The following is a 15,994-nucleotide window of genomic DNA, read 5'->3' on the forward strand; positions in this document are numbered from 1 at the left end:
CAAAAAGTGTTTTTTCCACACGAACACAAGTGCGAAAAGTGGTTTTTCAACACTAACACAAGGGCGAAAAGTGGTTTTTCAACACTATCACAAGTGCAAAAAGTGTTTTTTCCACACTAACACAAGTGCGAAAAGTGGTTTTTCCACACTAATACAAGTGCAAAAGTGGTTTCCTGCACCAACACAAGTGCAAAAAGTGGTTTTTCAACACTAACACAAGTGTGAAAAGTGGTTTTTCAACACTAACACAAGGGCGAAAAGTGTTTTTTCCACACTAATACAAGTGCAAAAGTGGTTTCCCGCACCAACATAAGTGCGAAAAGTGGTTTTTCAACACTAACACACGTGCAAAAAGTGGTTTTTCAACACTAACATAAGTGCGAAAAGTGGTTTTTCAACACTAACACAAGTGCAAAAAGTGGTTTTTCAACACGAACACAAGTGCGAAAAGTGGTTTTTCAACACGATCACAAGTGCAAAAAGTGTTTTTTCCACACTAACACAAGTGCGAAAAGTGGTTTTTCAACACTAACACAAGGGCGAAAAGTGGTTTTTCAACACTATCACAAGTGCAAAAAGTGTTTTTTCCACACTAATACAAGTGCAAAAGTGGTTTCCTGCACCAACACAAGTGCGAAAAGTGGTTTTTCAACACTAACACAAGTGCGACAAGTGGTTTTTCAACACTAACACAAGTGCGAAAAGTGATATTTCTACACTAATACAAGTGCAAAAGTGGTTTCCTGCACCAACATAAGTGCGAAAAGTGGTTTTTCAACACTAACATAAGTGCGAAAAGTGGTTTTCAACACTATCACAAGTGCAAAAAGTGTTTTTTCCACACTAATACAAGTGCAAAAGTGGTTTCCTGCACCAACACAAGTGCGAAAAGTGGTTTTTTAACACTAACTCAAGTGCGAAAAGTGGTTTTTCAACACTAACACAAGTGCGAAAAGTGATATTTCCACACTAATACAAGTGCAAAAGTGGTTTCCTGCACCAACACAAGTGCGAAAAGTGGTTTTTCAACACTAACACAAGTGCGAAAAGTGGTTTTTCAACACTAACACAAGGGCGAAAAGTAGTTTTTCAACACTATCACAAGTGCAAAAAGTGTTTTTTCCACACTAATACAAGTGCGAAAAGTGGTTTTTCAACACTAACACAAGGGCGAAAAGTGGTTTTTCAACACTATCACAAGTGCAAAAAGTGTTTTTTCCACACTAATACAAGTGCAAAAGTGGTTTCCTGCACCAACACAAGTGTGAAAAGTGGTTTTTCAACACTAACACAAGTGCGAAAAGTGGTTTTTCAACACTAACACAAGGGCGAAAAGTGGTTTTTCAACACTATCACAAGTGCAAAAAGTGTTTTTTCCACACTAATACAAGTGCAAAAGTGGTTTCCTGCACCAACATAAGTGCGAAAAGTGGTTTTTCAACACTAACACACGTGCAAAAAGTGGTTTTTCAACACTAACACAAGTGCGAAAAGTGGTTTTTCAACACTATCACAAGTGCAAAAAGTGTTTTTTTCCACACTAATACAAGTGCAAAAGTGGTTTTTCAACACTAACACAAGTGCGAAAAGTGGTTTTTCAACACTAACACAAGTGCGAAAAGTGATATTTCCACACTAATACAAGTGCAAAAGTGGTTTCCTGCACCAACACAAGTGCGAAAAGTGGTTTTTCAACACTAACACAAGGGCGAAAAGTGGTTTTTCAACACTATCACAAGTGCAAAAAGTGTTTTTTCCACACTAACACAAGTGCGAAAAGTGGTTTTTCCACACTAATACAAGTGCAAAAGTGGTTTCCTGCACCAACACAAGTGCGAAAAGTGGTTTTTCAACACTAACACAAGTGCGAAAAGTGGTTTTTCCACACTAATACAAGTGCAAAAGTGGTTTCCTGCACCAACACAAGTGCGAAAAGTGGTTTTTCAACACTAACACAAGTGCGAAAAGTGGTTTTTCAACACTAACACAAGGGCGAAAAGTGGTTTTTCAACACTATCACAAGTGCAAAAAGTGTTTTTTCCACACTAATACAAGTGCGAAAAGTGGTTTTTCAACACTAACACAAGGGCGAAAAGTGGTTTTTCAACACTATCACAAGTGCAAAAAGTGTTTTTTCCACACTAATACAAGTGCAAAAGTGGTTTCCTGCACCAACACAAGTGCAAAAAGTGGTTTTTCAACACTAACACAAGTGCAAAAAGTGGTTTTTCAACACTAACACAAGGGCGAAAAGTGGTTTTTCAACAATAACACAAGTGCGAAAAGTGGTTTTTCAACACTAACACAAGGGCGAAAAGTGGTTTTTCAACACTATCACAAGTGCAAAAAGTGTTTTTTCCACACTAATACAAGTGCAAAAGTGGTTTCCTGCACCAACATAAGTGCGAAAAGTGGTTTTTCAACACTAACACACGTGCAAAAAGTGGTTTTTCAACACTAACACAAGTGCGAAAAGTGGTTTTTCAACACTATCACAAGTGCAAAAAGTGTTTTTTCCACACTAACACAAGTGCGAAAAGTGGTTTTTCAACACTAACACAAGTGCGAAAAGTGGTTTTTCAACACTAACACAAGTGCGAAAAGTGATATTTCCACACTAATACAAGTGCAAAAGTGGTTTCCTGCACCAACACAAGTGCGAAAAGTGGTTTTTCAACACTAACACAAGTGCGAAAAGTGGTTTTTCAACACTAATACAAGTGCAAAAGTGGTTTCCTGCACCAACACAAGTGCAAAAAGTGGTTTTTCAACACTAACACAAGTGCGAAAAGAGGTTTTTCAACACTATCACAAGTGCAAAAAGTGTTTTTTCCACACTAACACAAGTGCGAAAAGTGGTTTTTCAACACTAACACAAGGGCGAAAAGTGGTTTTTCAACAATAACACAAGTGCGAAAAGTATTTTTTCCACACTAATACAAGTGCAAAAGTGGTTTCCTGCACCAACACAAGTGCGAAAAGTGGTTTTTCAACACTAACACAAGTGCGAAAAGTGGTTTTTCAACACTAACACAAGGGCGAAAAGTGGTTTTTCAACACTATCACAAGTGCAAAAAGTGTTTTTTCCACACTAATACAAGTGCAAAAGTGGTTTCCTGCACCAACATAAGTGCGAAAAGTGGTTTTTCAACACTAACATAAGTGCGAAAAGTGGTTTTTCAACACTAACACAAGTGCAAAAAGTGGTTTTTCAACACTAACACAAGTGCGAAAAGTGATATTTCCACACTAATACAAGTGCAAAAGTGGTTTCCTGCACCAACACAAGTGCGAAAAGTGGTTTTTCAACACTAACACAAGTGCGAAAAGTGGTTTTTCAACACTAACACAAGTGCGAAAAGTGTTTTTTCCACACTAATACAAGTGCAAAAGTGGTTTCCTGCACCAACACAAGTGCGAAAAGTGGTTTTTCAACACTAACACAAGTGCGAAAAGTGGTTTTTCAACACTAACACAAGGGCGAAAAGTGTTTTTTCCACACTAATACAAGTGCAAAAGTGGTGTTTCAACACTAACACAAGTGCGAAAAGTGTTTTTTCCACACTAACACAAGGGCGAAAAGTGGTTTTTCAACACTAACACAAGGGCGAAAAGTGTTTTTTCCACACTAATACAAGTGCAAAAGTGGTTTCCTGCACCAACACAAGTGCGAAAAGTGGTTTTTCAACAATATCACAAGTGCAAAAAGTGTTTTTTCAACAATAACACAAGTGCGAAAAGTGGTTTTTCAACACTAACACAAGGGCGAAAAGTGGTTTTTCCACACTAATACAAGTGCAAAAGTGGTTTTTCAACACTAACACAAGTGCGAAAAGTGTTTTTTCCACACTAACACAAGGGCGAAAAGTGGTTTTTCAACACTAACACAAGGGCGAAAAGTGTTTTTTCCACACTAATACAAGTGCAAAAGTGGTTTCCTGCACCAACACAAGTGCAAAAAGTGGTTTTTCAACACTAACACAAGTGCGAAAAGTGGTTTTTCAACACTAACACAAGTGCGAAAAGTGGTTTTTCAACACTAACAGAAGTGCGAAAAGTGTTTTTTCCACACTAATACAAGTGCAAAAGTGGTTTCCTGCACCAACACAAGTGCAAAAAGTGGTTTTTCAACACTAACACAAGTGCGAAAAGTGGTTTTTCAACACTAACACAAGGGCGAAAAGTGGTTTTTCAACACTATCACAAGTGCAAAAAGTGTTTTTTCCACACTAACACAAGTGCGAAAAGTGGTTTTTCCACACTAATACAAGTGCAAAAGTGGTTTCCTGCACCAACACAAGTGCAAAAAGTGGTTTTTCAACACTAACACAAGTGTGAAAAGTGGTTTTTCAACACTAACACAAGGGCGAAAAGTGTTTTTTCCACACTAATACAAGTGCAAAAGTGGTTTCCTGCACCAACATAAGTGCGAAAAGTGGTTTTTCAACACTAACACACGTGCAAAAAGTGGTTTTTCAACACTAACATAAGTGCGAAAAGTGGTTTTTCAACACTAACACAAGTGCAAAAAGTGGTTTTTCAACACTAACACAAGTGCAAAAAGTGGTTTTTCAACACTAACACAAGTGCGAAAAGTGGTTTTTCAACACTATCACAAGTGCAAAAAGTGTTTTTTCCACACTAACACAAGTGCGAAAAGTGGTTTTTCAACACTAACACAAGGGCGAAAAGTGGTTTTTCCACACTAATACAAGTGCAAAAGTGGTTTCCTGCACCAACACAAGTGCGAAAAGTGGTTTTTCAACACTAACACAAGTGCGAAAAGTGGTTTTTCTGCACTAATACAAGTGCAAAAGTGGTTTCCTGCTCCAACACAAGTGCAAAAAGTGGTTTTTCAACACTAACACAAGTGCGAAAAGTGGTTTTCCACACTAATACAAGTGCAAAAGTGGTTTCCTGCAACAACACAAGTGCGAAAAGTGGTTTTTCAACACTAACACAAGTGCAAAAAGTGGTTTTTCAACACTAACACAAGTGCAAAAAGTGGTTTTTCAACACTAACACAAGTGCAAAAAGTTGTTTTTCAACACTATCACAAGTGCAAAAAGTGTTTTTTCCACACTAACACAAGTGCGAAAAGTGGTTTTTCAACACTAACACAAGGGCGAAAAGTGGTTTTTCAACACTATCACAAGTGCAAAAAGTATTTTTTCCACACTAATACAAGTGCAAAAGTGGTTTCCTGCACCAACACAAGTGCGAAAAGTGGTTTTTCAACACTAACTCAAGTGCGAAAAGTGGTTTTTCAACACTAACACAAGTGCGAAAAGTGGTTTTTCAACACTAACACAAGTGCGAAAAGTGGTTTTTCAACACTAATACAAGTGCAAAAGTGGTTTCCTGCACCAACACAAGTGCAAAAAGTGGTTTTTCAACACTAACACAAGTGCGAAAAGTGGTTTTTCCACACTAATACAAGTGCAAAAGTGGTTTCCTGCACCAACACAAGTGCGAAAAGTGGTTTTTCAACACTAACACAAGTGCAAAAAGTGGTTTTTCAACACTAACACAAGTGCGAAAAGTGGTTTTTCAACACTATCACAAGTGCAAAAAGTGTTTTTTCCACACTAACACAAGTGCGAAAAGTGGTTTTTCAACACTAACACAAGGGCGAAAAGTGGTTTTTCAACACTATCACAAGTGCAAAAAGTGTTTTTTTCCACACTAATACAAGTGCAAAAGTGGTTTCCTGCACCAACACAAGTGCGAAAAGTGGTTTTTCAACACTAACACAAGTGCGAAAAGTGGTTTTTCAACACTAACACAAGGGCGAAAAGTGGTTTTTCAACACTATCACAAGTGCAAAAAGTGTTTTTTCCACACTAATACAAGTGCAAAAGTGGTTTCCTGCACCAACATAAGTGCGAAAAGTGGTTTTTCAACACTAACACAAGTGCAAAAGTGGTTTCCTGCACCAACACAAGTGCGAAAAGTGGTTTTTCAACACTATCACAAGTGCAAAAAGTGTTTTTTCCACACTAACACAAGTGCGAAAAGTGGTTTTTCAGCACTAACACAAGGGCGAAAAGTGGTTTTTCAACACTATCACAAGTGCAAAAAGTGTTTTTTCCACACTAATACAAGTGCAAAAAGTGTTTTTTCCACACTAATACAAGTGCAAAAAGTTGTTTTTCAACACTAACACAAGTGCGAAAAGTGATATTTCCACACAAATACAAGTGCAAAAGTGGTTTCCTGCACCAACACAAGTGCAAAAAGTGGTTTTTCAACACTAACACAAGTGCGAAAAGTGGTTTTTCAACACTAACACAAGGGCGAAAAGTGTTTTTTCCACACTAATACAAGTGCAAAAGTGGTTTCCTGCACCAACACAAGTGCGAAAAGTGGTTTTTCAACACTAACACAAGTGCGAAAAGTGGTTTTTCAACACTAACACAAGGGCGAAAAGTGTTTTTTCCACACTAATACAAGTGCAAAAGTGGTTTCCTGCACCAACACAAGTGCAAAAAGTGGTTTTTCAACACTAACACAAGTGCGAAAAGTGGTTTTTCAACACTAACACAAGTGCGAAAAGTGGTTTTTCAACACTAACAGAAGTGCGAAAAGTGTTTTTTCCACACTAATACAAGTGCAAAAGTGGTTTCCTGCACCAACACAAGTGCAAAAAGTGGTTTTTCAACACTAACACAAGTGCGAAAAGTGGTTTTTCAACACTAACACAAGGGCGAAAAGTGGTTTTTCAACACTATCACAAGTGCAAAAAGTGTTTTTTCCACACTAACACAAGTGCGAAAAGTGGTTTTTCCACACTAATACAAGTGCAAAAGTGGTTTCCTGCACCAACACAAGTGCAAAAAGTGGTTTTTCAACACTAACACAAGTGTGAAAAGTGGTTTTTCAACACTAACACAAGTGCGAAAAGTGGTTTTTCAACACTAACACAAGTGCGAAAAGTGGTTTTTCAACACTAACACAAGGGCGAAAAGTGTTTTTTCCACACTAATACAAGTGCAAAAGTGGTTTTTCAACACTAACATAAGTGCGAAAAGTGGTTTTTCAACACTAACACAAGTGCAAAAAGTGGTTTTTCAACACTAACACAAGTGCGAAAAGTGGTTTTTCAACACTAACACAAGTGCGAAAAGTGGTTTTTCAACACTAACACAAGTGCGAAAAGTGGTTTTTCAACACTAACACAAGTGCGAAAAGTGTTTTTTCCACACTAATACAAGTGCAAAAGTGGTTTCCTGCACCAACACAAGTGCGAAAAGTGGTTTTTCAACACTAACACAAGGGCGAAAAGTGTTTTTTCCACACTAATACAAGTGCAAAAGTGGTTTTTCAACACTAACACAAGTGCGAAAAGTGTTTTTTCCACACTAACACAAAGGCGAAAAGTGGTTTTTCAACACTAACACAAGGGCGAAAAGTGTTTTTTCCACACTAATACAAGTGCAAAAGTGGTTTCCTGCACCAACACAAGTGCAAAAAGTGGTTTTTCAACACTAACACAAGTGCGAAAAGTGGTTTTTCAACACTAACACAAGTGCGAAAAGTGGTTTTTCAACACTAACAGAAGTGCGAAAAGTGTTTTTTCCACACTAATACAAGTGCAAAAGTGGTTTCCTGCACCAACACAAGTGCAAAAAGTGGTTTTTCAACACTAACACAAGTGCGAAAAGTGGTTTTTCAACACTAACACAAGGGCGAAAAGTGGTTTTTCAACACTATCACAAGTGCAAAAAGTGTTTTTTCCACACTAACACAAGTGCGAAAAGTGGTTTTTCCACAGTAATACAAGTGCAAAAGTGGTTTCCTGCACCAACACAAGTGCAAAAAGTGGTTTTTCAACACTAACACAAGTGTGAAAAGTGGTTTTTCAACACTAACACAAGGGCGAAAAGTGTTTTTTCCACACTAATACAAGTGCAAAAGTGGTTTTTCAACACTAACACAAGTGCGAAAAGTGTTTTTTCCACACTAACACAAGGGCGAAAAGTGGTTTTTCAACACTAACACAAGGGCGAAAAGTGTTTTTTCCACACTAATACAAGTGCAAAAGTGGTTTCCTGCACCAACACAAGTGCAAAAAGTGGTTTTTCAACACTAACACAAGTGCGAAAAGTGGTTTTTCAACACTAACACAAGTGCGAAAAGTGGTTTTTCAACACTAACAGAAGTGCGAAAAGTGTTTTTTCCACACTAATACAAGTGCAAAAGTGGTTTCCTGCACCAACACAAGTGCAAAAAGTGGTTTTTCAACACTAACACAAGTGCGAAAAGTGGTTTTTCAACACTAACACAAGGGCGAAAAGTGGTTTTTCAACACTATCACAAGTGCAAAAAGTGTTTTTTCCACACTAACACAAGTGCGAAAAGTGGTTTTTCCACAGTAATACAAGTGCAAAAGTGGTTTCCTGCACCAACACAAGTGCAAAAAGTGGTTTTTCAACACTAACACAAGTGTGAAAAGTGGTTTTTCAACACTAACACAAGGGCGAAAAGTGTTTTTTCCACACTAATACAAGTGCAAAAGTGGTTTCCTGCACCAACATAAGTGCGAAAAGTGGTTTTTCAACACTAACACACGTGCAAAAAGTGGTTTTTCAACACTAACATAAGTGCGAAAAGTGGTTTTTCAACACTAACACAAGTGCAAAAAGTGGTTTTTCAACACTAACACAAGTGCGAAAAGTGATATTTCCACACTAATACAAGTGCAAAAGTGGTTTCCTGCACCAACACAAGTGCGAAAAGTGGTTTTTCAACACTAACACAAGGGCGAAAAGTGGTTTTTCAACACTATCACAAGTGCAAAAAGTGTTTTTTCCACACTAACACAAGTGTGAAAAGTGGTTTTTCCACACTAATACAAGTGCAAAAGTGGTTTCCTGCACCAACACAAGTGCAAAAAGTGGTTTTTCAACACTAACACAAGTGTGAAAAGTGGTTTTTCAACACTAACACAAGGGCGAAAAGTGTTTTTTCCACACTAATACAAGTGCAAAAGTGGTTTCCTGCACCAACGTAAGTGCGAAAAGTGGTTTTTCAACACTAACACACGTGCAAAAAGTGGTTTTTCAACACTAACACAAGGGCGAAAAGTGTTTTTTCCACACTAATACAAGTGCAAAAGTGGTTTTTCAACACTAACACAAGTGCGAAAAGTGGTTTTTCAACACTAACACAAGGGCGAAAAGTGGTTTTTCAACAATAACACAAGTGCGAAAAGTATTTTTTCCACACTAATACAAGTGCAAAAGTGGTTTCCTGCACCAACACAAGTGCAAAAAGTGGTTTTTCAACACTAACACAAGTGCGAAAAGTGTTTTTTCCACACTAATACAAGTGCAAAAGTGGTTTCCTGCACCAACACAAGTGCGAAAAGTGGTTTTTCAACACTAACACAAGGGCGAAAAGTGTTTTTTCCACACTAATACAAGTGCAAAAGTGGTTTTTCAACACTAACACAAGTGCGAAAAGTGTTTTTTCCACACTAACACAAAGGCGAAAAGTGGTTTTTCAACACTAACACAAGGGCGAAAAGTGTTTTTTCCACACTAATACAAGTGCAAAAGTGGTTTCCTGCACCAACACAAGTGCAAAAAGTGGTTTTTCAACACTAACACAAGTGCGAAAAGTGGTTTTTCAACACTAACACAAGTGCGAAAAGTGGTTTTTCAACACTAACAGAAGTGCGAAAAGTGTTTTTTCCACACTAATACAAGTGCAAAAGTGGTTTCCTGCACCAACACAAGTGCAAAAAGTGGTTTTTCAACACTAACACAAGTGCGAAAAGTGGTTTTTCAACACTAACACAAGGGCGAAAAGTGGTTTTTCAACACTATCACAAGTGCAAAAAGTGTTTTTTCCACACTAACACAAGTGCGAAAAGTGGTTTTTCCACAGTAATACAAGTGCAAAAGTGGTTTCCTGCACCAACACAAGTGCAAAAAGTGGTTTTTCAACACTAACACAAGTGTGAAAAGTGGTTTTTCAACACTAACACAAGGGCGAAAAGTGTTTTTTCCACACTAATACAAGTGCAAAAGTGGTTTTTCAACACTAACACAAGTGCGAAAAGTGTTTTTTCCACACTAACACAAGGGCGAAAAGTGGTTTTTCAACACTAACACAAGGGCGAAAAGTGTTTTTTCCACACTAATACAAGTGCAAAAGTGGTTTCCTGCACCAACACAAGTGCAAAAAGTGGTTTTTCAACACTAACACAAGTGCGAAAAGTGGTTTTTCAACACTAACACAAGTGCGAAAAGTGGTTTTTCAACACTAACAGAAGTGCGAAAAGTGTTTTTTCCACACTAATACAAGTGCAAAAGTGGTTTCCTGCACCAACACAAGTGCAAAAAGTGGTTTTTCAACACTAACACAAGTGCGAAAAGTGGTTTTTCAACACTAACACAAGGGCGAAAAGTGGTTTTTCAACACTATCACAAGTGCAAAAAGTGTTTTTTCCACACTAACACAAGTGCGAAAAGTGGTTTTTCCACAGTAATACAAGTGCAAAAGTGGTTTCCTGCACCAACACAAGTGCAAAAAGTGGTTTTTCAACACTAACACAAGTGTGAAAAGTGGTTTTTCAACACTAACACAAGGGCGAAAAGTGTTTTTTCCACACTAATACAAGTGCAAAAGTGGTTTCCTGCACCAACATAAGTGCGAAAAGTGGTTTTTCAACACTAACACACGTGCAAAAAGTGGTTTTTCAACACTAACATAAGTGCGAAAAGTGGTTTTTCAACACTAACACAAGTGCAAAAAGTGGTTTTTCAACACTAACACAAGTGCGAAAAGTGATATTTCCACACTAATACAAGTGCAAAAGTGGTTTCCTGCACCAACACAAGTGCGAAAAGTGGTTTTTCAACACTAACACAAGGGCGAAAAGTGGTTTTTCAACACTATCACAAGTGCAAAAAGTGTTTTTTCCACACTAACACAAGTGCGAAAAGTGGTTTTTCCACACTAATACAAGTGCAAAAGTGGTTTCCTGCACCAACACAAGTGCAAAAAGTGGTTTTTCAACACTAACACAAGTGTGAAAAGTGGTTTTTCAACACTAACACAAGGGCGAAAAGTGTTTTTTCCACACTAATACAAGTGCAAAAGTGGTTTCCTGCACCAACATAAGTGCGAAAAGTGGTTTTTCAACACTAACACACGTGCAAAAAGTGGTTTTTCAACACTAACACAAGGGCGAAAAGTGTTTTTTCCACACTAATACAAGTGCAAAAGTGGTTTTTCAACACTAACACAAGTGCGAAAAGTGGTTTTTCAACACTAACACAAGGGCGAAAAGTGGTTTTTCAACAATAACACAAGTGCGAAAAGTATTTTTTCCACACTAATACAAGTGCAAAAGTGGTTTCCTGCACCAACACAAGTGCAAAAAGTGGTTTTTCAACACTAACACAAGTGTGAAAAGTGGTTTTTCAACACTAACACAAGGGCGAAAAGTGTTTTTTCCACACTAACACAAGTGCAAAAAGTGGTTTTTCCACACTAATACAAGTGCAAAAGTGGTTTCCTGCACCAACACAAGTGCAAAAAGTGGTTTTTCAACACTAACACAAGTGTGAAAAGTGGTTTTTCAACACTAACACAAGGGCGAAAAGTGTTTTTTCCACACTAATACAAGTGCGAAAAGTGGTTTTTCAACACTAACACAAGTGCAAAAAGTGGTTTTTCAACACTAACACAAGTGCGAAAAGTGATATTTCCACACTAATACAAGTGCAAAAGTGGTTTCCTGCACCAACACAAGTGCGAAAAGTGGTTTTTCAACACTAACACAAGTGCGAAAAGTGTTTTTTCCACACTAATACAAGTGCAAAAGTGGTTTCCTGCACCAACATAAGTGCGAAAAGTGGTTTTTCAACACTAACACAAGTGCGAAAAGTGGTTTTTCAACACTAACACAAGTGCGAAAAGTGGTTTTTCAACACTATCACAAGTGCAAAAAGTGTTTTTTCCACACTAATACAAGTGCAAAAGTGGTTTCCTGCACCAACACAAGTGCGAAAAGTGGTTTTTCAACACTAACTCAAGTGCGAAAAGTGGTTTTTCAACACTAACACAAGGGCGAAAAGTGGTTTTTCAACACTATCACAAGTGCGAAAAGTGGTTTTTCAACACTATCACAAGTGCAAAAAGTGTTTTTTCCACACTAACACAAGTGCGAAAAGTGGTTTTTCAACACTAACACAAGGGCGAAAAGTGGTTTTTCAACACTAACACCAGTGCAAAAAGTGGTTTTTCAACACTAACACAAGTGCGAAAAGTGGTTTTTCAACACTATCACAAGTGCAAAAAGTGTTTTTTCCACACTAACACAAGTGCGAAAAGTGGTTTTTCAACACTAACACAAGGGCGAAAAGTGGTTTTTCAACAATAACACAAGTGCGAAAAGTATTTTTTCCACACTAATACAAGTGCAAAAGTGGTTTCCTGCACCAACACAAGTGCGAAAAGTGGTTTTTCAACACTAACACAAGTGCGAAAAGTGGTTTTTCAACACTAACACAAGTGCGAAAAGTGGTTTTTCAACACTAATACAAGTGCAAAAGTGGTTTCCTGCACCAACACAAGTGCAAAAAGTGGTTTTTCAACACTAACACAAGTGCGAAAAGTGGTTTTTCCACACTAATACAAGTGCAAAAGTGGTTTCCTGCACCAACACAAGTGCGAAAAGTAGTTTTTCAACACTTACACAAGTGCGAAAAGTGGTTTTTCAACACTAACACAAGTGCGAAAAGTGGTTTTTCAACACTAACACAAGTGCGAAAAGTGGTTTTTCCACACTAATACAAGTGCAAAAGTGGTTTCCTGCACCAACACAAGTGCGAAAAGTGGTTTTTCAACACTAACACAAGTGCAAAAAGTGGTTTTTCAACACTAACACAAGTGCAAAAAGTGGTTTTTCAACACTATCACAAGTGCAAAAAGTGTTTTTTCCACACTAACACAAGTGCGAAAAGTGGTTTTTCAACACTAACACAAGGGCGAAAAGTGGTTTTTCAACAATAACACAAGTGCGAAAAGTATTTTTTCCACACTAATACAAGTGCAAAAGTGGTTTCCTGCACCAACACAAGTGCGAAAAGTGGTTTTTCAACACTAACACAAGTGCGAAAAGTGGTTTTTCAACACTAACACAAGTGCGAAAAGTGGTTTTTCAACACTAATACAAGTGCAAAAGTGGTTTCCTGCACCAACACAAGTGCAAAAAGTGGTTTTTCAACACTAACACAAGTGCGAAAAGTGGTTTTTCCACACTAATACAAGTGCAAAAGTGGTTTCCTGCACCAACACAAGTGCGAAAAGTGGTTTTTCAACACTAACACAAGTGCGAAAAGTGGTTTTTCAACACTAACACAAGTGCGAAAAGTGGTTTTTCAACACTAACACAAGTGCGAAAAGTGGTTTTTCCACACTAATACAAGTGCAAAAGTGGTTTCCTGCACCAACACAAGTGCGAAAAGTGGTTTTTCAACACTAACACAAGTGCGAAAAGTGGTTTTTCAACACTAATACAAGTGCAAAAGTGGTTTCCTGCACCAACACAAGTGCAAAAAGTGGTTTTTCAACACTAACACAAGTGCGAAAAGTGGTTTTTCAACACTATCACAAGTGCAAAAAGTGTTTTTTCCACACTAACACAAGTGCGAAAAGTGGTTTTTCAACACTAACACAAGGGCGAAAAGTGGTTTTTCAACACTATCACAAGTGCAAAAAGTATTTTTTCCACACTAATACAAGTGCAAAAGTGGTTTACTGCACCAACACAAGTGCGAAAAGTGGTTTTTCAACACTAACTCAAGTGCGAAAAGTGGTTTTTCAACACTAACATAAGTGCGAAAAGTGGTTTTTCAACACTAACACAAGTGCGAAAAGTGGTTTTTCAACACTAACACAAGTGCGAAAAGTGGTTTTTCAACACTAATACAAGTGCAAAAGTGGTTTCCTGCACCAACACAAGTGCGATAAGTGGTTTTTCAACACTAACACAAGTGCGAAAAGTGGTTTTTCAACACTAACACAAGTGCGAAAAGTGGTTTTTCAACACTAACTCAAGTGCGAAAAGTGGTTTTTCAACACTAACACAAGTGCGAAAAGTGGTTTTTCAACACTATCACAAGTGCAAAAAGTGGTTTTTCAACACTAACACAAGTGCGAAAAGTGGTTTTTCAACACTATCACAAGTGCAAAAAGTGTTTTTTCCACACTAATACAAGTGCAAAAGTGGTTTCCTGCACCAACACAAGTGCGATAAGTGGTTTTTCAACACTAACACAAGTGCGAAAAGTGGTTTTTCAACACTAACACAAGGGCGAAAAGTGGTTTTTCAACACTATCACAAGTGCAAAAAGTGTTTTTTCCACACTAATACAAGTGCAAAAGTGGTTTCCTGCACCAACATAAGTGCGAAAAGTGGTTTTTCAACACTAACATAAGTGCGAAAAGTGGTTTTTCAACACTAACACAAGTGCGAAAAGTAGTTTTTCAACACTAACACAAGGGCGAAAAGTGGTTTTTCAACACTATCACAAGTGCACAAAGTGTTTTTTCCACACTAATACAAGTGCAAAAGTGGTTTCCTGCACCAACATAAGTGCGAAAAGTGGTTTTTCAACACTAACATAAGTGCGAAAAGTGGTTTCCTGCACCAACACAAGTGCGAAAAGTGGTTTTTCAACACTAACACAAGTGCAAAAAGTGGTTTTTCAACACTAACACAAGTGCGAAAAGTGGTTTTTCAACACTAACACAAGTGCGAAAAGTGGTTTTTCAACACTATCACAAGTGCAAAAAGTGTTTTTTTCCCACTAATACAAAGGCAAAAGTGGTTTCCTGCACCAACACAAGTGCGAAAAGTGGTTTTTCAACACTAACACAAGTGCGAAAAGTTGTTTTTCAACACTAACACAATTGCGAAAAGTGGTTTTTCAACACTAACACAAGTGCGAAAAGTGGTTTTTCAACACTATCACAAGTGCAAAAAGTGGTTTTTCAACACTAACACAAGTGCGAAAAGTGGTTTTTGAACACTAACACAAGTGCGAAAAGTGGTTTTTCCACACTAACGCAAGTGCGAAAAGTGGTTTTTCAACACTAACACAAGTGCGAAAAGTGTTTTTTCCACACTAATACAAGTGCAAAAGTGGTTTCCTGCACCAACACAAGTGCGAAAAGTGGTTTTTCAACACTAACACAAGTGCGAAAGTGGTTTTTCAACACCAACACAAGTGCGAAAAGTGGTTGTTCAACACTATCACAAGTGCAAAAAGTGTTTTTTCCACACAATTCACAAGTTTTTTTACAAATTCCACAAGTTTTCACCTGTTTGTTTGTTTGTTACCTGCAAAATTGAAGATTTTTCAAGTATGTTGGTTGGTCTTGTGCATTATTCTGTCTGTTTGTCTGTCTGTCAATTGCCTACAGGTCACAATTTTAAACCGATCTTCACGAAACTTCCCCAGATGGTAGAGTTGGTCATACGGAAGAAGCCTATTGATTTTGAGGTCAAAGGTCATCTTGGTCAAATTTCTAAAATTGTCATTTTTCATCCAATTGACCTGAAAATTAAACAGCAATTGTTTTGCTGTTTAAGTACCTCACTGAATTGGGAAACCAACTATTTTAAGGTCAAAGGTCAAATCAAAGTCAAACTTCTAAAATCAATTTTCATTTGAAAATCATCTATTTTTATCCTATCAAATTGAAAATTAAACAGAAATTACATAGTGCATCACTGAATTGCAAAAGCAACTATTTTAAGGTAAAAAGGTCAAAGGTCAACGCAAGGTCAAACTTCTAAAATCAATTTTCATTTGAAAATCATCAATTTTTATCCTATCAAATTGAAAATTAAACAGAAATTACATAGTGCATCACTGAATTGTAAAAGCAACTATTTTAAGGTAAAAAGGTCAAAGGTCAACGCAAGGTCAAACTTCTAAAATCAATTTTCATTTGAAAATCATCAATTTTTATT

The sequence above is a fragment of the Myxine glutinosa genome, unplaced genomic scaffold (genome assembly GCF_964187855.1).
Source record: "Myxine glutinosa unplaced genomic scaffold, kmMyxGlut1.1 SCAFFOLD_422, whole genome shotgun sequence".
Lineage (NCBI taxonomy): Eukaryota > Metazoa > Chordata > Myxini > Myxiniformes > Myxinidae > Myxine > Myxine glutinosa.